General features: G+C 42.6%; 1 protein-coding gene and 1 long non-coding RNA gene across 2 annotated transcripts in view; both read right to left on the bottom strand.

Annotated features, from left to right (window-relative positions):
• PSTK (phosphoseryl-tRNA kinase) overlaps window positions 1-24,976 on the bottom strand; it is a 44,799-nt gene that overhangs the window by 16,642 nt on the left and 3,181 nt on the right. The window lies entirely within an intron of this gene.
• Window positions 1,454-18,556, bottom strand: LOC144578772 (uncharacterized). Its single transcript, XR_013525169.1, has 2 exons — window positions 18,429-18,556; window positions 1,454-13,145 (listed from the first exon to the last, which is right to left on the bottom strand). It is a non-coding gene; the product is annotated as an uncharacterized LOC144578772 (long non-coding RNA).

Genomic DNA, 24,976 nt, shown 5'->3' with positions numbered 1-24,976 from the left:
AATTTAGGTCCCATTTTGCATACTCCTTCTCTTAGCCCCAGGGTTGCCCACTTCACCCTACAGAAGAGGTGCTACTCTTGGCTGCATTTCAAGCTCCTTTCTAGCTTGGGACACCCCAGAAATCATTCTTCTGCAATGCATATCCTGTGTGGCTGCCTTCTGTGGCCTACTAACTTGTCCCTGCATGCAGTGGGGTCAAGGCTGGGTGTTCTGCATAGTTTAGAATGAGAAAATAGTTATGTAGGAAAAATTCTTCTGAGTCACATAGAAATGGTCATCCCCATTATAGTTTGGATATTTGTCCTTTCCAAATCTCAACTTGAAATTTGATCCCCAGTGTTGGAGATGTGGCCTAGTGGGAGGTATCTGAGTCACAGGGGTTGTGTTAGGCCATTCTTTCATTGCTACAAAGATATACCAGAGACTGGGTTATTTATAAAGAAACAAGGTTTAATTAGTTCAGAGTTCTGCAGGCTGTACAGGAAGCATGGTACCAGCATCTACTCAGTGTCTGGAAGCTTTTACTCACAGCAGAAGGCCAAGCAGGAACAGGCATGTCACATGGTGAAAGCAGGAGCAGGAGAGAGAGTTGAGTGGGAGGTGAAACACACTTAACCGTATCTTGTGAGATCTCACTCATTATCATGAGAACAGCACCAAGCCATGAGTGATCTGTACCCATGACCCCAACTAGGGGTCATACACCCTCAACCATGCCCCACATCCAACAATGAGGATTACAATTCAACATGAGACTTGTTGGGGACATCAAGAATAGATACTTTAGGAATACGGTAATTCCCTTCCTGGGGAGGGAGAATTGAGTTCTTGCTCTGTTAGTGCCCATGAGAGCTGGTTGTTAAAAGAGCCTGGCATCCCCCCTCTTGCTTCCTCTCTCACCATATGATCTCTGCACATGCAGGCTCTCCACTTTCCATGACAAGTAGAAACAGCCCGAGGCCGTCGCCAGAAGCAAATGCTGGCTCCATGCTTCTTGCACAATCCATAGAATCGTGAGCCAAAAAAGCCTCATCGTAAACTAACCAGCCTCAGGTATTTTCTAGAGTAACATTAAATGGGTTAAGACATATCCATCATCCCTTGCTGGCAGAAGTCTTTTTCCCAGGCCAGCAACTGTCATAGCTCCCACTGTTCTCTGAGCTCAGTATACGTTTTGTGGACTGACACTTCCAAAAAAATCTTTGTCAGAAGCAGCCTGGTGGGCAAATTAAGTGGAAACAACAGAGACTGAGTGACTGTGGAAGAGGCTAGTGACTGCCTACTCCCTACCAAGAGAGCCTGTGTGCAACAGAAGAAAAAACTGAGCCAGGAATTAGAAACTCTGTCTATCCACAGAGAGAAAATGCACTAGAGATTCACAGCCATCTCCGAGTGAGGGCAGCTGAGAAGGAATGTACAGGAAAATAATATTTGAAAATTACATCAAGATCAGTCCAGATTTAAGCATTTATTAATACCAGATCAATGTCAATACCCTCCCAAATCTATGTAGTCCACATTCCTATTCCCAATTTTAAGAAAGGACACTACCATTTGCCCAGCTAACCTAGTAGTCATCCTCGATTCTTCCCTCTTCTTCAAGTTCATCTGCAAGTCTCCTCCATTTTATCTTCAAAATATATCTCCATTGCTGCCTCTCATTCCAGACCTCTATAGATTCACAGTCTCTTAACTGAAACCACTGTGTCCAAATGTAGTTTGAAATTAGTAATACTTTGGAGTTTAGTGGGCAATACATACATTACATGTATTATAATCACTGGATTTCTAATACATACTCAAATACATTAATACATAATAAATACATAATCAAATACATTATTTCTGCAATGAAATTTATACATTTTCATCCACCCCAAATAACCATCATTTGAAATCCCACGTTCATCCCCTTTTTGTATGTACAGTCCCAAAAATAATTTTTTATGTTTAAAAAAATTACAAAAATGGTATGCTATTTATGACCTTTTAGGATGTAACATTTTTCACTTTACATTACTGGGAGTCACCCACAGTACTGTATATTGATGTAGTTAATTAACTTTAACTGCTGAATATTTCATTATGTAAATATAATTTATTCATCTTGGTGGGCATTATTGTTGTTTCAAAATTTGCTATTGTGAATGGTACTACAGTAAACATTCTTGTATGTGTCGCCAGTTGTATGTATGCAACAATTACTATTAAGTATACGTTTAGGTATAAAATTGCTAGACTTTTAAAGTTTGGGAGATAATATCAAAATATTTATTGAAATGATTCCATCAATCTACATTCCTGTTAACATTTTATTTTAAAAATCCAGTAGACCTACGTCTTCTCTAACACTTGATTTTGATTTTTACCAATCTAATGGGCATAAAATATCACTGTGGTCTTGATTTGCACTTCCCTAATCACTAACAATGTTGAACACCTCTTCATTTGTTCCTTCAGTTTTCAGGCTGTGTATATTTACTCTCCTGTGAAATGCTTGATGTATTTTGCACACTCCCACTGTAACTAACACTTCCATGATAAAAGCATTCATCTGTTCATAAGTGGAGAGCCTTTAGGAGGGACTGTATTAACTTCTCTTCCCAAGTCCACAAGGGGCATGGTTTCAAAGGCAAGAACTTCCCAGCACTGTACCTCTATCCATCCCCCACATCCAGGAGCCTAGAGTTCTTCATCTAACTTTCCCATGTGCAGGAAAGTGAGCTTCCTTTGTTTAAAAAAGCCCATGAAAAGCCCTGGAAGAAAGAGCTCTGTTGTGGGCCGGACAGCCAGTCTAATATCAAAGTTGAAGATCCATCACTCCAGTGGAAGTTTGAGGGAACTCCTCTCATGGAGTTGAATGGGGCGGGAGTAACTCCCAGATTAAAAGACCCCCTGCTCCTTACCTGTGCAGACTCCATCTCTGGATCCCCTCCCATGACAGCTTGGGAGCTTCCTCTCTCTCTCTCCCCCCACCCCCACTTCTCTTTCTCTCTCTCTGCCTAATAAATCACTTTTCTGCAAAACTCTTTGGGTCCGATTTACTTGAACAATATCACCACCCTGCCAGGGTCTCCTACTCATTCTTGGGTGAGTGAGAGCCCAAGGACCTGGAAAAAGACACGTCCAACTGGAGAACAGTGCGCATCTCCTATCCCCCAGCTACATCTGTGGCGAGCCAGCTAGGAGGAAACAGAGTAAGAGACTGTATTACTTTGGAGCAGTGAGTGCAATCAAACCCCTCTCACTGGCCAAACTCTGTCCCATAGCTTCTCATAATTCTGGTAAGGAGAATCGCCACACTGAATGCTGTGGGAATAGCAGCTGTGGGTGCGGGTTCGGTGGGGTCGGACACTCATGGTTGCCTTTGCAGGCTCGGCCCAGCATCTAAATAGCACAGGCTGGCCAGATTTTAAAAGGCACTGTGCCTGGCTTTCTTCAAGCCTCCTTGCTCCCTCTCTCGGTTGTTTCTCTGGGTCTGGTCTGGTCAGGCCAGGCCTGGGGGCTCCTGCCCCTGGGGCACCACCCACCCCCTGCCAGCACCCTCATCAAGCCTCGGGAGTGCTCCCCCCAGATTAAAAGTCCCATTAGCTGAGCCCACAGAGCAGGGCACCATGCATGCTGTAAGGCCCACTTTTAAATGGCACAACTGCCAGAATTTAAAAGATACCAGAGGCTCCAAGCCCACCTCTAGAGCACAAGGGCAAGCCAGGAAAGCCTCTCTAGCATACCCAGGGTGGGAAGACGCAGTGCAGAGAGGTGCCCAACGGTGCTTGTGGTCCCAGCGTCCAACATGGTGAACCAGGGAACCCTGCAGGGGCAGGCATGCTTTCCCTGGGCTGAGTGCACAAAAGAGGCTGCAGGCGCGACTGTGTGGGACACACCTGGCTTTCAAACTAACAGTGGCAAACAGTTTTCACTTTCAGGCCCTCACCTTCTGGGTCCAGATTTCTGTAAGGCAGACTTCTTCCCAGCAGTCCACCAGCACAGGAGCTGCCTGCTAGTGCAGTGGTTAAGGTGCAGGGCTAGCAACCACAAGGTTGCTGGTTTAAATCCCTGGTAGTCAGGATTAACTGGGGCATAAGTGGGGAAACATCTTGGGAAGTCCAGAAGGTGAAGGCTGTGAAGAATATTTTTTTTTTTGTCACCCACAAATTTCCAAACGCAACTGAATGGTGCCAAAATCTAAAAATGTGTAATTTGTCTTGCTTAGGATTGTTTCTCCCTACGACAGAACTTCCGTATCTAGAAGACCGTAATCAAACCGGGTCCTAGGCTCAAATAGTTAATTACAGGCCCCACAACCCTAGGGAATTTTCCTATAATGGAAAGTAGGGTGGGGGAGGAGACCCGAGTCCTGAGGGCATTGTTTTTCTGATCTCAGCCGCGTGGCCCCACCTTCTTTAAATTGTGTGCTCAGATTCCTCCCTAGAAGTTTATACTACTAGGGCAGCTTTATAATCAGGCCTATATTAATGGAACTCTTGCTAGGGAATATTGGTACCCATCACCCAAGCCTCACTGGCCTGGTTCAGGGACTCACTGATATGAAACACCCATCCCAGCAGTCCATGTCTTTATGGTGGTCAATAAAGGCATGTAGACAGTGAGCATGAGTCCCCATGGAGGCCCCGAAAGATGATCATGCATCTTGGGCACCCAGTTATGGGTGCCATAACTGGGGAACACCCCAGAACTAGCAATTGCATTAATAACCAGGGATGCGGGCATTCCTGTGTTTGATTTCAGATGGGTGCTACTCTTCCCAAGATAAAGTTTCCTTTAAAATGCACCCTGGAGAACTGGGACCCATTTAACACATAATCTTTGAAGAAGAAGCTCATTTTTCTCTGCTGAACAGCATGGCTGCAATATCCCCTGCTGAGTGGAAAAACCTGGCCTCCTAAGGGAAGTATAAATTATGACACCATTCCACAATTAGAACTGTTTTGTAAGAGCGAAGGTAAATAGTTTGACGTCCCCTATGTGCGAGTTTTCTTTTCTCTAAGGAATAATCCTCAGCTATGTAAGGCCTGTTCCCCATACCTTACTAACCCCTCCTCACGACTACTCCCACATTTGGGACTCCCTGTGGCTTCTCCCTCCACAAATGCTGACCAGGCCTCCTCAGCCCCAATAACCCAAAAGGAGCCAGGGGAGGCTGAAACGCCAAGGCATCTCAGGCTACTAGGATGCCCAGACTCTGCCCCCACAGGCAGTAGGAGGAGAGTTTGGTCCAACTAAGGTGCACACTCCCTTTTCACTTTCTGACTTAAAGTAAATCAAGGCAGACTCAGGAAAATTTTCAGATGACCCAGACAAGTACATATATGTTCGGCAGGGCCTCGGTCAGTCCTTCGAATCAGATTGGAAAAATATCATGTTATTGCTTAGTCAAACCCTAACCAGCAATGAAAGAGTGGCTGCTCTAGCAGCAGCTCAAGAGTTTGGGGACACCTGGTACCTTAGTCAAGTATATAACCAAATAACACCAGAAGAAAAGAATAGATTTCCTACAGGTAGACAAGCAGTCCCTAGCACGGACCCTCGCTGGGATCCTGACTCAGAACAAGGGGACTGGAATCGTAGGCACCTCTTGACCTGCATACTTGAGGGATTAAAGCAAACTAGGAAGAAGCCCATGAACTATGCAATGTTATCCACCATAACTCAGGGAAAGGAAGAAAACCCAAAAGCCTTCTTTGAGCAATTGTGGGAGGCCTTAAGAAAATACACTACCCTGTTGTCAAACTCCATCAAGGGTCAGTTAATACTAAAGGACAAGTTTATTATGTAGTCAGCAGCAGACATTCGGAGCCCTGGGCCAGAAGAGTCTAGAATCATTACTAAACCTAGCAACCTCGATGTTTTATAAGAGACCAGAAGGAAGAGGCTGAAATGAACAGGAGAGACCAGAGAAAAACAGCAGCCCTAATCATGGCCCTCAGGCAAGCTAACCCAAGGGGTTCAAATGAGGGAAAGGCTTGGGTTAGCTGCCAGTCTGGCAGAGCTTGTTACCACTATGACCTAACAGGATACTTTGTAAGAAACTGTCCCTTGAGAGATGAACCACCACCTCGTCCTTGCCTGTTGTGCCAAGGGGATCACTGGAAAGCACACTGTCCCAGGGGATGGAGGTTCCCAGGGCCTGAGGTGGCTAACCAGATGACCCAACAATAGGACTGAGAGTGCCCAGGGCAAGCACCAGCATAAGTCATCACCTGCAACAAGGCCTGGGCAAAGCTGACCATAGAGGGCCAAGGACGTTAACCTCCTCCCGGACACTGGTGTGGCCTTCTCCATTTTACTCTCCTGTCCTGGACAGCTGTCCTCCAAGTCTGTAATGTCCAAGGAGTCCTAGGACAAGCAGTCTCCTGATATTTCTCTCTGCTCCTAAGCTATAACTGGGGAGATATACTCTTCTCTCATGCCTTCCTCATCATGCCAGAAAATCCCACTCCCTTAGTAGGGCAGGACCTGTTAGCTAAAGCAGGAGCCATTATCTATATAAACCTCATCAGGGAGGAAATCTCTCTCTGCTGCCCATTATATCAAGAAGGAATTAATCCCGAGGTTTGGGCAATTGATGAACAATTTGGATGGGCAAGAAATGCATGCCCAATTCAAATAAGGCTAAGGAATCCCACCTCTTCCTTACCAAAGACAGTACCCCCATAAGACCAGAAGCCAGAAAGGGGCTACAGGATATTGTAAAGGACTTAAAAGCTCAGGGTCTAGCAAAGTCCTGTGATAGCCCTTGTAATACTCCGATTTTAGGAGTAGAAAAACCTAACGAACAATGGAGGCTGGTGCAAGATCCCAGGCTTATTAATGAAGCTGATTCCTTTATACCCAGCTGTACCTAACCCTTACACCTTGCTCTCTCAAATACCAGGAGAGGCACCATGGTTTACAGTCCTGGACCTTAAGGATGCCTTTTTTGTGTTCCATTACATCTTGACTCCCAGTTTCTGTTCGCCTTTGAAGACCCTTTAGACTAGAGTTCTCAGCTCACCTGGACAATGTTACCCCAGGGCTTTCCAGATAGCCCCTACCTATTTAGCCAGGCTCTAGCCCAGGAACTTAGTAATTTTTCACATCCAGATACTCTGGGTCTTCAATATCTGGATAACTTACTTTTAACTGCAAACTCAGAAACCCAGTGTCAGCAGGCTACCCAGGACCTCCTAAACTTCCTTGCCACCTGTGGATATAAGGTTTCCAAACCAAAGGCCTAACTTTATAGGCAAGAGGTAAAATACCTTGTCTTGTCTAAGAGCACTCAGGCCCTTGATAAAGAACATGTCCAACCCATACTGTCCTTCCCCTGTCCAAACACCTTAAAACAGTTGCAGGGATTCTTGGGAATAACTGCTTTTATTCCAACTGTGGATTACCAGATATGGTGAAATAGCAAAACCCCTATACACTCTGGTCAAGGAAACCCAAAAAGCCAACAGCCATCTAATACAATGGGACCCTACAGCTGGGGCAGCCTTTCAGACTCTAAAGCAGGCACTACTGCAGGCTCCAGCTCTAAGCCTTCCTACAGGAAGCAACTTCTTCCTATATGTTAAGGAAAAGTCAGAAGTGGGACTGGGGTTTCTCACCTAGACTCAGGGGACCACACCACAACCAGTGGCATACCTAAGGAAGGAAACTGATGCAGTAGCAAAAGGCTGGCCACACTGCTTGTGAGGTGTAGCCACAGTGGCTATACTGGTCTCAAAAGCCGTTAAAATAGTGCAAGGGAAAGACTGAACTGTGTAGACTTCACATAATGCAGCTGGCATTCTGGCCTCTAAAGGAGGCTTATGGCTCTCTAACAATTGCTTACTCAAATATCAGGCCTTAATAATGATCAAAGGGCCTGAGCTTCCGCCGCACACACGTATAGCCCTCAACCCAGCTACTTTTCTTCCTGAGAACAATCAGACACAGAACATAACTATCAGCAGGTTATAGCTCAGAACTATGCGGCTCAAGAGAATCTCTTAGAAACTCCTCTAGCAAATCCTAACCTTAACCTATACACTGATGGAAGTTCATTTATAGAGAAAATGGAGTCCAAAAAGCAGGATATGCAGTACTCAGTGATCACACAGTACTTGGAAGTAATTTCCTTCCTCCTGGGACTAGTGCCCAGCTTGCAGAACTGGTAGCCCTCACTCAAGCTCTAAAATGAGGAAAAGGAAAGAGAATAAACATATACACAGATTCCAAATATGCTTACCTGGTTCTGCATGCCCATGCTGCCATGTGGAAGGAAAAAGAGTTCCTAACCTCAGCAGACACTCCCACTAAATATCATAAGGAAGTTTTAGACTTATTAAAAGCTGTCCAATAACTGAAAAAGGTAGTAGTCTTACACTGCCGGGGTCACCAGAAAGAGATGAGAAGAAAGCAGAGAGCAATTGCCGAGCTGACCTAGAAGCAAAAAGGGCAGCTAGACAAGAATTTACATAAGGACCTTTAATATGGGAAAACCCTCTCCAGGGAACTAAGCCTCAATACTCACCAGAAGAGGTAGAGTGGGTAATATCCCTGCCTCAAACTTAAAACCCTGCATCAAACCTTCCATACGAGTATAGAGAATACACATCGAATGGCCAAATCTATATTTACAGAAAAAGGCCTCTTCAAGGCTGTCCAACAAATAGTCAAAGGATGTAAATTATGCCAGAAAAATAATCCTTTGGCACGTCACAAAGCTCCTCCTAGGGAACAGTGAGCTGGTCATTACCCAGGTAAGAACTGACAAATGGACTTTACCATATATATGCCTAAGTGTCGGGGATATCAACATCTGTGAGTATGTGTAAAGACTTCTACAAACTGGGTTAAGGTTTTCCTGTGCAGAACAAAAAAAGCCCAAGAGGTAATAAAAGTCCAGATTAATAAAATAATCCCTAAATTCAGATTCTCTTGCTGTCTTCAAAGCAATAATGTCTCTGCCTTCAAAGCTGCAGGAACCCGAGGAATTTCCAGGGCGTCAGGAATACAGTATCATCTCCACTGTGCTTGGAGGCCTCAGTCCTCAGGGAAAGTAGAAAAGATAAATACAATTCTTAAAAAACACCTGAAAACCTTGGCATGGGAAACCCACATCTCCTGGTCTTCTCTATTACTGATACCACTCTTAAGTTCTCGAAACTCTCCTCAGAAAATAGGACTCAGCCCCTATGGATGCTTTATGGAAGGCCCTTTCTTACCAATAATCTTGTACTAGACAAAGAAACAGAAGATCTAATAAAAGATATAACCTCCTTGGCTAAGTACCTACAAGCTCTTAAAACCTTACCTAAAGGACACCCCAGGGAAAAAGGGAAACAGTTGTTCTGCCTTGGAGACTTGGTACTGGTTAAATCTCTCCCCTCAGATTCTCCCTCTCTAGGCCCATCTTGGGAAGGACCATTTTCGGTTATTCTGTCTACTCCAACGACAGTCAAGGTGGTGGGAAATGACTCATGAATTCATCATACTTGACTAAAGCCTTGGACACCTCCTGAAAAAAAATCATAGGCCTCACTCCACAGCCTGACATTCCAGAAGACAACCCATCATACACCTACAAGCCATTAAAGGAAATATGTTTGCTCTTCTGACAAGATCCCCAGGAAAGTAACTGCTAGGAGTCTAATTTACATCCTGACATTAACAGACTATCACTCTTAACCTTGCTATCTCTCAAACTCCAATTATCCCTTTCATAGTGGACGGCCAGGGGGAAGCCGGAATAATAGGAAAACTTGGTACTGGCATTAGAAAAGTTACTTCCTCTACTCAGTTTTAATCTAAGCTATCCCAGGAGTTAAATAATAACTTTAAAAAGGTTGCTAATTCTCTCTGCAAAGGCAGCTCACTCTACAAACACAGCTTAACTCTTTAGCTGCTGTAGCTCTCCAAAGTAAAAGGGCCCGAAATCTGCTAAAAGCTAAGATAGGGAACCTGTCTCTTTCTAGAAAAAAATGCTGTTACTTTGTAAACCAATTAAGTGTTGTCTTAACAAAGTTTAAAAACTCAGGAATCAATCAAACACAGGGCTACAGACCTTCAAGAAACAGTATCATGAAGCTTGTTTAACAACTGGCTGTCCTGGCTGTATCCTCTCCTAGGCCTCTCTATAATCATTCTATATTTGTTGGCCTCTGGGCTTCCCATTTTTAACCTTCTTGTCACATTCATTTCTTCTAAAATTAAAACCATAAGGCCACAAATAATCCTGCAACTGGAACCCCAGATGTCCTTGGCTCATAAGCTCTATTGTGAACCTCTGGATCAACCTTCACGCCTGAAAGACTCCCCTGTGAAGGAAACCTCAAGTGCAGGGCCCCAATTCAGCAGGAAGTATGTAAAAAGCAAACAACACCTGTGTCCCAACAGCAGTTGGACTTCCCTGTTCAGAGGGGGGACGGAGGGACTGTATTAACTTCTCTCCCCAAGTACACTAGGGGCGTGGTTTCAAAAGCAAGAACTTCCCAGTGCCATACCTCTATCCACCCTCCTATCCGAGAGCCTAGAGTTGCCTAACTTTCCTGCTCATGGGAAAGGTAGACTACCCAAGTGAGCTTCCTTTGTTTAAAAAAGCCTTGAAAGGACGAGCTCTGTTGTGGGCCAGACAGTCAAAAATCAATCACTCCAGCAGAAGTTTGAGGGAACTCCTCTCATGGGACAAGAACTTAAATGGGGCAGGAGTAACTCCCAGATTAGAAGTCCCCCTGCCCCTTATCTGTGCAGATTCCATCTATGGATCCCTTCCCACAACAGTGTGGGAGCTCTCTCTCTCTCTCTCTCTCTGCTTAATAAATCAATTTTCTGCAAAACTCTGAGTCCGATATTTACTTGAACAGTATCACCATGGCCCCAGGGTCTCTGACCCATTTTTGGGTGAGTAAAAGCCCAAGGACTTGGAAAAAAAACACATCCAATTGGGGAACAGTAAGTGCCTCCCATTCCCCCTTTACACTCATGCGCTAATCACCTCTTAAAAGCCCCATTCCTAATACTGTTACATGGAAGATTAATTTTTCAACTTATGAACTTCTAAGGGATACATACAAACCATAGCATTTTGCCCCAAACCCCAAAATTTATGTCTTCACAATGCAAAATACAGTCATTCCATCCCAATAGCCCCAGAGTCTTAACTTGTTCCAGCATCAACTCAAAAGTCTAAAGTCTCATCCAAATCAGATATGGGTGAGACTCAAGGCCTGATTCATCCTGGAGCAAATTCCCTCCAGCAGTAAGCCTGTGAAATCAAAATAAGTTATCTATTTCCAAAACACAACAGTGGGACAAACACGGGATAAATATTCCCATTCCAAAATAGAGATATAGGCAAAAGGACAGGGGTAACTGGTCCTAAGTCGAAAACACAACAGTAAAAACAGCATTAAACCTTAAAACCAGAGAATAATCTCCTTTGACTCCATGTCCTGTATGCTAGACACAGCGTATAACTTGTTGGGGGTGAGGGGCTGAGCCCCCAAAACCTTGGGCAGATCTGCACCTATGGCTTTGCAGGGCTCAGTTCATGCTTCAGTTCTCTTGGGTTGGAGTTGCAGACTGGTTTCCCTAAAGTTCCAGAGTCTTGGGGGTGGCCCTACTTCCACAGCTCCACTGGGCACTGTCCTGGTTTGGACCCTCTGAGTGGCTCCACCCTGGTGACACATCTCTGCCTGGGCACACAGGTGGTCCATGAGTTCCTTTTAAGTCTTGGTGAAGGAAAACACAGCTACACAGTTCTTGCATTCTGTGTACCTGCAGAATTAGTACCATGGAGACTCCACCAAAGTTTACAGTTTGTAACCTCCAGAGTGGTATGGTGAGCCCTATCTGGGCCTGCTTGAGCCACAGCTGGGGTGGCCAAGGGGTGCTGCAATGAAATGTGAGGAGCAGGGGTCCAAAGTAGCTTTGGAGAGTGAGCCTGAGGAGGATGTCCCAGGTCTGCCCCCAGAAACATCCTTTCCTCATAGAGCTCTAGGCCTGTGATAGAAGGGGAAGCCTCCAAGAACTTTGAAATACCTTTGAGTCTTTTCCTTCATTATCTTGATGAATATCTGGCTCCCTCATAGCAGTAATCTCTTTAGCAAACAGCACTTGGCCCACCCCCTTAGTAAGCTGTCCCAGTTTTTTTCTTTCTTTTTTTTTTTTTGAGACGGAGTTTCGCTCTTGTTACCCAGGCTGGAGTGCAATGGCGCGATCTCGGCTCACCGCAACCTCCTCCTCCTGGGTTCAGGCAATTCTCCTGCCTCAGCCTCCTGAGTAGCTGGGATTACAGGCACGCGCCACCATGCCCAGCTAACTTTTTGTATTTTTAGGAGAGACGGGGTTTCAGTCTGTGATAGCTTAGGCCTGAGTTTTCCAAATCTTTCTGCTCTACTTTCAATTGTAAATTCTGTCTTTAATCATCGCTTTGCTCTCATATCTCACTGAATGCAGTTAAAAGTAGCCACACAGCAGCCTGAGTGCTTTGCTGCTTAGATGTTTTTTCTGCCAGATATCCTAGTTCATTGCTTTCAAATTCTCCATTTCATAAAGCCTGGACATAACTTAGGACATAGGGGACAGACATAACCTAGCCAAGGTCTTTGCAACTTTATAACATGATGGACTTTACCCCAGCTTTCAATACCTTATTTCTCATTTCTATCTGAGACCTCATCAGAATGGTCTTTATGGTCCAAATTGCTACCAGCGTTCCAGTCACAACCATGTACGTAACCTAAAAGAAGACTCTGACTTCCCTATAGCTTGCCTTTTTTAAACAATCATTATAATTGCCCTTAATGCTCCATTCACGGCAATACGGTCATTTTTCTGGCCGGCTCTTCCAAACTCTTCCAGCTTCTGCTCTTTATTCAGTTTCAAAGCCACTTCCACATTTTCAGGTATTTGTTAAGGCAAGAGCCTTATTTCCAGGTACCATTTTTCATTCACAAAAGAATTTACTTATTGAAATGGAGATGAGGTCTTGCTACTACCCATGCTAAAGTGCAGTGGTTATTCACAAGCAAGATCATAGCACTAGAGCCTCGAACTCCTGACCTCAGGCCGCCTGAGCCTCCTGAGTAGCTGGGACCACAGGCTTGACTGATGATGCTCAGTTCTTTGTGTCAATTTTCTTAGTCTATTTTCTTCTGCTGTAACAGAAAACCACAGACTGGGTAACTCTTAATTTTTAAAAGAATCTTTTGAGTTCAGTGGTATGTGTGCAGGTTTGTACATAGGTAAACTTGTGTCATGGGGGGTGGGGCTGTTACACAGATTATTTCACCAGCTAGGTATTAAGCCTACTACCCGTTAGTTCTTTTTCCTGATCCTCTTCCTCCTCCTACCTTCCACCTTCTGATAGGCCCCAGTGTGTGCTGTGTGCTGTTCTTCTCTACGTGTCCTCGTGTTCTCACTTAGCTCCCACTTACAAGTGTGAACAAGCAGTATTTGGTTTTCTCTTTATGCATTAGTTTGCTAAGAATAATGGCCTCCAACTTCATCCATGTCCTGCAAGAAAAAAAATGATCTTGTTATTTTTATGGCTGCATAGTATTCCATGGTGTAGATGTACATTTTCTTTATTCAGTCTATAATTGATGGGTCTTTAGGTTGATTCCATGTCTTTGCTATTGTGAATAGTGCTGCAACAAATATGCAGACACATCTTTCTCTACAGTAGAACAATTTATATTCATTTGGCTATATACCCAGTAATCAGATTGCTGAGTCAAATGATACTTCTCTCTTTAGGTCTTTGAGGAATCCTCATGTTGTCTTCCACAATGGCTGAACTAATTACATTCCCATTAACAGTGTATCAATGTTCCTTTCTCTCTGCCACCTCAGCAGCATGTTACTTTTATACGCAGCCATTCTGACTGGTGTGAGATGGTATTTCACTATGGTTTTGATTTGCATTTCTCCAATGATGAGTGATGTTGACCATGTTTTCACGATTGTTGGCTGCATGTATATCTGTTTTTGAAAAGTGTTTGTGTCTGATATGGTTTGGCTCTGTGTCCCAACCCAAGTCTCATGTCCAGTTGAAATCCTCAGTGTTGGAGGAGGGGCCTGATGAGAGGAAACTGGATGATGGAGGTGGACTTCCGCCTTGCTGTTCTCTTGATAGTGACTTCTCACGAGATCTGGTTGTTTAAAAGTGTGTAGCACTTCCCCCTTCTCCCATTCTGTAGGTTGTCTGTTTACTCTATTGATAGTTTCTTTTGCTGTGCAGAAGCTCTTTAATTTAATTAGATACCATTTGTCAATTTTTGCCTTTGTTGCAATTACCTTTGGTGTCTGTCATAAAATCTTTGCTGTACCTATGTCCTGAATGGTATTGCCTAGGTTGCCTTCTAGGATTTTTAGGGCTTTGAGTTTTACACTTAAATATTTACTCCATATTAATTTTTGTATATGGTGTAAGAAAGGGATCCAGTTTCAGTCTTCTGCATATGGCTGCATATCCCAGCACCATTTATTGAATAGGGTATCCTTTTCTCATTGCTTATTTTTGTCGTTTGTTGAAGATCATATAGTTGTAGGTGTGCAGTCTTATTTCTGGGTTCTCTATTCTGTTTCATTGGTCTATGTGTCTTTTTGTACCAAAACCATGCTGTTTTGGTTACTGTAGTCCTGTAGTCTAGTTTGAAGTAAGGTAACGTGATGTCTCCAGCTTTGTTCTTTTTCCTTAGAACTGCATTGGCTATTCGAGTTTTTTGGTTCCATATGAATTTTAAAATAGCTTTTTTTCCAGTTCTGTGAAGAATCTCAATGGTAGTTTAATAGGAATAGCACTCAATGTGCAAATTGGTTTAGACAGTATGGCCATTTTCATGACATTGACTCTTCGTATACATAAACGTGGAATTCTTTTTTCATTTTCTTGTGACAACTCTGATTTCTTTGGGCAACAGCTTGCAGTTCTAGCAGAGATCTTTTACCTTCCTAGTTGGCTGTATTCCTATATATTTTATTCTTTTTGTGGCAGTTATGAATGGGAGTTCATTTCTGATTTGGCTATTGGCTTGACTGTTGGTGTACAGAAATGCTAGTTATTTTTGCACATTTTGTATCCTGAGACTGAGCTTGTTTATCACCTTAAGAAGCTTTTGGGCTGAGAGTATGCGGTTTTCTAAATGCAGGACCAAGTTGTCTGCAAACAGGGATAGTCTGACTTCCTCTCCTCCTTTTTGGATGCCTTTCTTTCTTTCTTTTATCTGACTTCCCTGGCCAGGAATTCCAATAGAATTTTATTATTCACCCAAAGGCCATTCAAGTACAGACAGGTTATTCAAGTTCCACATAATTGTATGGTTTTGAGTGAATTTCCTAGTCCTGATTTCTCATTTGATTGCACTGTGGTCCAAGAGATGTCATTTCAGTTATTTACATTTGCTGAGCAGTGTTTTACTAACGTTATGTGATCAATTTTAGAGTATGTGCCATGTGGCAATGAGAATGTATATTCTATTGTTTTGGTGTGGAGAGTTCTGTAGGTATCTATCAGGTCAACTTGACCTAGTGCTGAGTTCAGGTCCTGAATATCTTTAATTTTCTGTCTTGATGATCTAATATTGTCAGTAGGGTGTTAAAGTCTCCCACTATTATTGTGTGGAAGTCTAAGTCTCTTTGAAGGTCTCCAAGAACTTGGTCTACAAATCTGGGTGTTCCTTTGTTGGGTGTATATGTATTCAGGTTAGATCTTGTTATATTGAACCCTTTAACATTATGTAATGCCCTTCTTTGTCTTTTTTTAATCTTTGTTGGTTTAAAGTCTGTTTTGTCATAAACTAGGATTGAAACCCCTGCCTTTTTGTTGTGCATTTTCCCGGTAGATTTTTCTTCATCCTTTTATTTTGAGTCTGTGTGTGTCATTACATGTGAGATGGGTATCTTAAAGTCAGCATACCAATGGGTCTTGCGTCTTTAACCAGTTTGCCACTCTGTGTCCTTTAATTGGGGGCATTTAGCCCATTTACATTTAAGGTTAGTGTTAATATATGTGAATTTCATCTTGTCATCACAATGTTAGCTGGATGTTTTGCATACTTTTAACATGTGGTTCCTTTATAGTGCCACTGGTCTGTGTACCTCAGTGTGTTTTTGTAGTGGCTAGTAAATGGTCTTTCTTGCCATATTTAGTGGTTCCTTTAGGAGCTCTTGTAAGGCAGGTGTGGTGGTAACAAATTCCCTCAGCATTTGCTTGTTTGAAAAGGATCTTATTTTTCCTTCACTTATGAAACTTAGCTTGGCCAGATATGAAATTCTGTGCTGGCATTTCTTTTACGAATGTTGAATATGGGTCCCCAGTCTCTTCTGGGTTGTAGGGTTCAGCTGAGAAGTCCACCATTAGTATGATGGGATTCCTTCTGTATGTGACCTGGCCTTTCTCTCTAATTGCCTTTAACATTTTTCTTTCATCTTGACCTTGGAGAATTTGATGATTATGTGTCCTGGGGATGATATTCTTGTGAAATATCTTACTGGAGGTCCTCTGCATTTCCTGAATGTGAATGTTGGCCTCTCTAGTTAGGTTGAGGCAGTCCTCATGATTGCCATCCTGAAATACGTTTTCCAAGTTAGTTTTATTCTCATCTCTTTCAAGAACATCAATCAGTTACATATTTGGTCTCTTTCCATAATCCCATATTTTTTAAGGTTTTGTCAGTTTTTTTTATTCTTTTTTCTCTATTCTTGTCTGCCTTATTTCAGAAACCTAGTCTCCAAGCTCTGAGATTCTTTCCTCTGCCTGGTCTATTCTGCTATTAATATTTGTGATTGCATTAGGAAATTCTTGTAATGTGTTTTTCAGTTCTATCAGCTAAGTTATGTTCTTTTCTCTACTGGCTATTTTGTCTGTCAGCTCCTGTAACATTTTATCATGATGTTTAGCTTCCTTGTTTTGGGTCACAACATACACCTGCAGTTCAATGAACTTTGTACCTATCCATACTCTTGAACTCTACTTCTGTCATTTCAGCCATCTCAGCCTCAGCCCAGTTCTGAACTCTTGCTGGAGGTGATGCAGACCTTTGGAGAAAAGAAGGCACTCTGCCTTTTTGAGTTTTCATCATGCCGGTGCTGATTCTTTCTCATCTTTGTGGGCTTTTCTACCTTTAATCTTTGAGGTTGCTGACCTTTGGATTTTTTCTTTTATCCTGTTTGATGACCTTGAGGATTTGATTGTGGTATAAGGTGGATTCTGTCAACTGAGTTCATTTTTGAGAGATTTTTAGGGGGGCCAAAGCTCCAATTCCAACCCCTGGACTGTGTTCTCCAACTCTAAGGAACTTGTATTGAGCCCTAACATTGTCCTGTGGCTCCTCATGGTTTAGAATCCACTGTGCTGAGGGGTGCTGTGGTATGGCAGCTACAGTGGAGTGCTAGTGGATATGGGGGTGCCTGTGTCCCTGCAGGTGTTCATGGCCAGAGAACACCAGCAGGGACAGCTGGAGGCCCTAGTTGGGAGGTCCTGCTCAGTGAGAAGGAACAGAATCAGAGGCATACTTAAAGAAGCAGTCTGACCACATTTTCATAGAGCAGCTGTGCTGTGCTTGGATACCACTTCTACCCTCTGGTTGGCCTGAAGGCTAGAATGGCTAAATTGCCCAAAGGGCAAAGATGGAAACTTGCCTTTCCTTCTGGAAGCTTTGTCCCAGGGAGGTTTCAAAACTCTGTTGGCCAAAGAACACTTGCAAGAGTAGCTAGAGACCCCAGCTGGGAGGCCCCACACAGTGAGAAGAAACAAGATCAGGACTCACTTTAAAAGGAAGTCTGCCAGTGTTTTTGTAGAGCAACTGTGCTATTTTGGGGAATCCCTTCCACCCCGGGTTAGCTTGGACTTTCCAAAGCCCAAAGGCTGGCATGGTTAAGTCACCCAATTAGCAAAGATGGTGCCCTTGCCCTACCCCTGGAAGGTCCGACTTGGCGTAACACTGCTACTGGTGGCTGGCTGTAATTCCAAGCCAGTGGGTCTTATCCTGTGAGGTGCCATGGAAGTGCAACCTGCAGATTTCTGCTGCTCAGCCCTCTCGATTCAGCCTCTTTCCTAGGAGTATGTATGGGGTGGAGTGTCTAACCTCCCAGTTTGCTGCAGTTGCATCTGCTTTTGCTGGGATGCCCAGAAAGCCATCTAGTATTTAAGGCTCCTAAGTGTCCATGTGTCCCCTGTGGCTGCTCTGCTGGGACACCCTGTAGCTCTGTGTGTCAGTCAGACTGAGGCCCTGGTGAAATGGGTTCACAAAAGGATCTCCCAAACCAAGGGTTGCAAAGACTCATGAGAGAAGTGTGGGTTCCCAGGGTGACACACTCATTCACCACTTCCCTGGGCAGGGGAGGTTCCCTTGCCTCTGTGTTGCTCCCAGATGGGCCATTTTCCTGCCTTGCTTTTCTCTGTGGGTTGTTTCCTTGATTATTCCCAAAGCAAGCACCTGGATGTTTCAGTTGAAGGCGCTGCATTTACTCTCTCCTTTTGTTTCTGTGAGAACCACGAACACTAGCTGCTTCTAGTCAACCATCTTGGCCACCTCCTGTTAATTGATTAAATTTTTTTTCTCACAGTTCTAGGAGGCTGGGAAGTCCAAGAGCATGGCACCGGCATCTAGAGAGGGTAATCCTATGGAAGAAGGGGAAGCAAATATGTGAGAGAGAGAAGAGTGGGCCAAACATCCTTTCAGTAGGTGCCCATTCCTGTGACAGCTCACTCTTGCAACAGTAACACTAATCCATTGATGAGGGGGTCTGCCTCGTGAATAACGTCTTAAAGACCCCATCTCTTAATAGTGTTACATTGGGGAACATGTTTTCAACACATGAAATTTTGGGGAACACATTCAAACCACAGCCCTTGTCTTCTCACTTTTCTCCATTTATTGTCTTTTTTCTTAAGAATGGGCCACATTTAGTTGCATTTTGTATATCAAGAAATTTTGGATTATGTTCTCACATGGTAGATGATATACTGTAGAGATTCTTGATTAAAAAAAATTTTTTTTAAATAAAACAGTTAAGTGGTGAAATAAAACTAAAAACTCACCCTGTCTTACCTGCAATGAGCAGTTGTTCAAATTTCAGTTAAGTTATTTTAGCTGAAATGTCTCCCCCTGCACAAGCATGGCTTGGTGCCCAAAATAGGCATTCAGAAGTTCCCTGGGGTGTTTTTTTCCCCTTATCTTTGTTGACTTTTATTATATTTGAGTACATAAAACATTAACATGATTATCTTCTAACTTATCTATGCCATTCCTACACAATTCTTGCAGGTAATCAATCACATTTGATTTTTATTTCTTTCCTGTATTTCTTTTTGCAAAAACAGGCATGTGAGGCCAGGTGTGGTGATTCACACCTGTAATCACAGCACTTTGGGAGGCCAAAACAGGAGGATTGCTTAAGCCCAAGAGTTTGATACCAGCCCTGAAATCAGAGCAAGACCGCTGTCTCTACAATTTTTTTTTAAGAGGGAGGCATGGTGGTACATCCCCGTAGTCCCAACTACTCGGGAGGCTGAAGTGGGAGGATCACTTGAGCCTGAAAGTCAAGGCTGCAATGAGCCATGATTGCACTCCAGCACTTGGCAACAGAGCAAGATCCTATCTCAAAAACAAAACAAAATAGTCATGTGTATTTAAACTTCCCCTTCCTTTTTATACAAAGGTGGCATTATATAAAATTTTTACACTTTACTTTTTTTCCCTACCTAAAATATACCCTGGAAATTACTCTATATCACTTCATGGAAATCTTCATCCTTTTTTGTGGCAGCATAGTACGCTATTTTGTGGATGTACCATATTTAATTCAACCACTCTCCTATGTCTGGATATTTAAGTTTCCAACATCTTAAAATGACAATTCCAAAATGACAACTCTTGAGTATTTCTATTTCTGCATTACTTAACATATAACTTCAGGGCAAAATCTTAGAAATGGGATTGCAGAGTCAAAAGGTCAACGCATATGTAGTTTTGTTAGATATTGCCCAATTCTCCTCCATTAAAGATTATACCTGCTGAGAGAAGCAATTTTCCATGTGCCCTTAGTACCCCTTTGCCTGCCCTCAGTATGGCAGTAATAAAAAGTCCTGAGTGCTCTTTACCTGAGTTATTTCTTAGGATTGTGTTTCAATCAGCAATCTTGAAAGATGAAGTACAGTAAGCAATTTTCAGAGATGAAATCATGTCTCCCTCAGGCAGAGAGCAAGCTTGCTTCTGTTTGTTACAAAAGTAGTGGATCTTGCAAATACCCCCCGCAAAAAAACAAAAAAAAAAAAAAAAACAGTCTTCCTCTTTTGCAGTGCAACTCTCTGAGTATATAGGCACCCATCACGGGCCCCCTGTGTCATCATAGTGGGAGAAGAGGAATGGGAAATAGAAAAAAGCCAACAAGAAGCTGTGGTTATTGCTTTACTGTCAATAGTAAAGTCCTCAGTCTCCGATCCAGGAGTCTTAAGTCTTTGGCCACTAATGAAAGAGTAACAGCTTCTAGCTAATTAGCTTGTAAGCAAAGCTAAGTATATAGGGTAAAATCTCAGACCTTATACAGTTCATGATAGTTTTGGTGATGATGATGATGAAGATGGAATGCAGTTGCTTTCTAGAAAAGGAAGAACAAAAGGTCCTCATGGACCAAGTTAGGAGATTCAAAACTACCCAAGACTAAGAAGCAAATGCTTCTGTCCAAGTCATAGGTGGGTGAAGGGTGAAAGTCCACCAGCATCCTACCTGTTAAATCTTTAGAGGCTGGGTGGTGAGAGGCAGGATTGAAACAAGCTACCTAAATGGCACATTGGTTGTTGCTTCTTTGAGTGAGAAGAGGAAGGAATGTTATCAGGACTGATGGACAGCAATCCCTACTTACCCCCAGCTGACAGGTAATGTGGTTATGACCGTTGTATCATGGAGTACCCAAAGCTCAAATAAGTGGTGTTATCAATGAAGATATACAGCTCTGGGCAGAGGTATAGCAGTTCATTTGGTTACCTGAGCAGGTAGCTGCTTACTTTTTTTTTTTTCAAACAGGGTTTCACTGTGTCACTCAGGCTGAAGTGCCACGGAACGGTCTTGGTTCACAGCAACCTCTGCCTCCTGGGCTCAACAGATTCCCCCCAGCTGGGACCACAGGCACACACCACCATGCCTGGCTAATTTTTGTATTTTTTTGTAGAGATGAGGTTTCACCATGCTGCACAGACTGGTCTCCAACTTCTGAGTTCAAGCAATCTGCCCAGCAAACTGCTGGGACTACAGGTATGGGCAATCATGCCTGGTCTGAATCTCAAATTAAATCTTGCTTCCTGGCAGTGAGTGGCTCTGCCCTTTTGTGCCACCTTTTGCCTCTCCCTTTACCTAAACCTCAGATGCTTTAAGTAAAAAACTGGGTATGCTGAGCAACTTTGCAGAGGAAAGGGATTCAAACTTTTATCTCTCTCTTGGGTACAAGTACTCATGTTTAGACTTAACTGGTCTTTGGTGTCACTGCCATTAATTATAGGGGGAAATAAATGAGCCAAAAAGCAATCCTCAAGCCCAGTGGAGATGAGGCCAACTTTCCTCACATATAAACATATAACCTGAAGGGGCAGGTCACTCCTATCAAAGATTCGTTGTTAAACTTGATTCAAATCACAATTATATTAGATCAGTTAAGTCACATGGGCAGTGTAACTGAGTAAGTTCAGCTTCAGTTGTCATCATTCTGTCCCTTTGGATCCTCAGAGAAGCAATGACATATGCAGCAACACTTCATGCCGGAATGACAGTCATTCTGCCTTGAACTCAGGGTGAGGCTACTGGACCCACCTCACCTTACTGGCTGTTCTTTTAGTGCTGCCACTTAGGGCCCTGGGCATCCATGAGATTCCTGCCTTACCTATTAGCTCTCCTGACTACCACATAGGCTACAGAAAGTACCCAGCACCTACTTCCAAGTTCAGCCTCAGCTAAAAATGTTCCCATGCTGTTTCTAGGACAGCTTTCAATTCACTTTGATCCAGATTCCTGTTCCAAACATGTTAATCGTCCTTAAGGGGAATTGTATTCATCTGGGAATAAGTGAGCAGAAAGAACAATCTGACAACTCTGAGTCTAAGTACCCTGATATGTATAATGAATGACATCCTCAAAAGGATACTCGGACATCTTAGAAAATATGAGATTCCACTTCTGCCATCCCCAGAATCTTTAGAAGAAGACTTTCTCCTCTAGTTTCTTTCATAGTATTCTACCAACTCAGAAATCAGGTTCTGCAATTGGTAACAGAAATTGCTAAGAGTCTAGCTGCCAAAGCCCAGATCTTCTTAATCACAGCAATGGCAAGTAAAACTCCTCCCCTTACTACTTTTGCCCATCTTTTCCCTTCCATACCAATTCATAGAGCTAAGTGTTCTGAAATTCTAGTTACAAAAAGAATTTCACCTTTGAAAATACCATGAACAGCTGGGCATAGTGGCTCATGCCTATAATCCAGGCATTGTGGAAGGCCAAGGTGGTGAATTGCTTGAGGCCAGGAGTCTGAGACTAGCCTGGGCAATGTGGCAAAATCCCATCTCTAACAAAACTACAAATATTAGTCAGGAATGGTGGTGCATGCCTGTAGCCCCAGCTACCAGGGAGGCTGAGGCACAAGAATGGCTGGAACCCAGCAGGCAGAGGTTGCAGTGAGCCAAGATCTAGCCTGGGTGACAGCACTGCACTCTAGCCTGGGTGACAGCACTGCACTCTAGCCTGGGTGACAGTGAGACTGTCTCAAAAAAAAAAAAAAAAAAAAATTACCTTGAATTGTTTCACCTTTGCTTTACCAGCATGACTTATTCACAACCTCTGCAAATTCTCACTTATAGTTGCTGAGATGGTCTAAAATATGTTATATATAGCTTAGTAGACATTTAATAAATGTTTGTCCTCTTGGCTGCCAAAAATTCATGGGCCTGTGAAAATAAACTTTCCTATTTTACTCTCCAATGAGGTATTGTTTACACCCATTTCAACAACTCATTCTACAAAATATAGGTCCATATAAAATTTATAAGCCAATTGGCTCATTTTTTTCAGTCTCAACAACATCATTTCCAGTTGAATCATCTTCAAGTCACCAGTCTTCCTATTTAATTTTTATAAAAACATATTAAAGGGATTCTAAAACATGAGCCAAATACTCAAACATGACTATATCTTACTCTGGTCCTGGTATTGTGAGGTTAAAAGCAAGTAAATAACCAAACCTGCTGAAAGAGGGTTGACCTAGAAGAATCATCGATTTCAGTAACCCTAAGAACCACTAAAATGTCTGAGGAAAGAAGAAAACTGCAAGATGCATCTCTGCATATGATAAACCTCTGCTATTTAGAAACAATGATGAAATAGGTTTCAGATCCTTGGTTTCTGAAGCTTTCAACACAACTTTGGAAAAAAGCAATTTCCACAGATTTCTACTGCTCTTTCTCACTGTGTTCTTACTTCCTACCACTGTTATATGTTTAATGTAATTATAGAGATAAATTTATAATTATAAATGATAATTTATAAAGTAATTATGAACAATTTGACAGTTTAACAAGAGGGCCTTGCATTTTAAGGCTGTTAGGCATTCAATGTTCACTTTATATTTGTGTATCAGATAATGCATTAAATACTGGGGATTCGCATCTAAATAAAGACAGCTGCTATTATTTAAAAAGCTCATACATGATTTGAAGAGAGAAAGTGAGAAAAATAAAATGTTCACAATATGTAAAGAAAAATATAATTAAAAATTAAGAAAACTTACATTTGGCTGTTCATATGTTGTGCAGAAGCCCCATTAACCTCACTAGAGAAGGCAACAGGTTCAAGAGGATAAAGAAGAGACCCAGAGCCAGCAAACAAGACAGGTTTTATTAGGGGCTAATGGAGAGTCCAGTGGTGGCAGACTAGAAAACATAACTACACAGCCCAGTGGCAGGACTGTAACTGCCTGCAAAGAGCATGCAGTTTATATAGCATTTTCACTTAACAACCTCTCCATAATGACCTCTACCTAGCAACCTTCGTTTAACTCAAATCTCAGGGCCTCCATCCCCTGTGCTGCCAAGTTCTATGGGAAAGGCCGGGGCAACAGATGTTTATCATAAATAAGAAATGAATCTCCAGGTTTGCCATGCTCTGGGTTCCCCAGCTCAGAACACATATTCAGGTTTATCTGTCATACAGGATCATTCTAACGGTATGCTTAAGTTATTGCTATCAGGTGCATTTACCCTACATCATAGTACATTGTACACAAAAGCACAGCTATCAAAAGTAAAACTGGTAAAAAAGGATTCTATGGCTTCCCCTTAACCTGCAACCCAATATTACAACATATTCCTGAAGGGATGTTAATAAACTTACTTCAAAATTCTATCATTCTGCATAAAGATGGGTTATTTCTATAGGAAATGTGCAGTATGACAAATGAGTTGAGAGCATATTATGCAGAATTTTTAATGAGTTACTTTTTCTGAAGATGCAAGTGCCATGAATGCATTAAAAGACATAACAAATCCTACAGTTAATTTAGCTTGGATGCTATTTTCCTTCATTATAAATATAAAAAAAGAGTTTGTTCACCCAGACCTTCTTTTAAGACTCTAGGTAAACAATCAAAGTTACTGCCAAGTTTCCAAGAAAACAGGACAAAACCATTTTATGAAATGGGTCCATTATGAAAGTTCATTTTAAGCCAGGTGTCCTGAAGCTGGAGTGGATTTTTCCAAAAGCTCTTTCTTACTTTATTTTTCCCTTTTAAATCATAAAATGTAGTTGATGATATGGTTTGGCTGTGTCCCCACCCAAATGTCATCTTGAAGTGTAGCTCCCATAATTCCCACTTGTTGTGGGAGGGACTTTTCAAAAATCTACTCTTTTAAGTACTTATTCCCATTAAGTACTATAGACTCAAGAACAATGTTGTTGACTTTTTAATTAGCAGATACAAAGGTATAAAAGGTTCTGAAATCTAA

The sequence above is a fragment of the Callithrix jacchus genome, chromosome 12 (genome assembly GCF_049354715.1).
Source record: "Callithrix jacchus isolate 240 chromosome 12, calJac240_pri, whole genome shotgun sequence".
Taxonomy (NCBI): Eukaryota; Metazoa; Chordata; class Mammalia; order Primates; family Cebidae; genus Callithrix; species Callithrix jacchus.
This window is presented reverse-complemented; position numbering and strand designations above follow the sequence as displayed.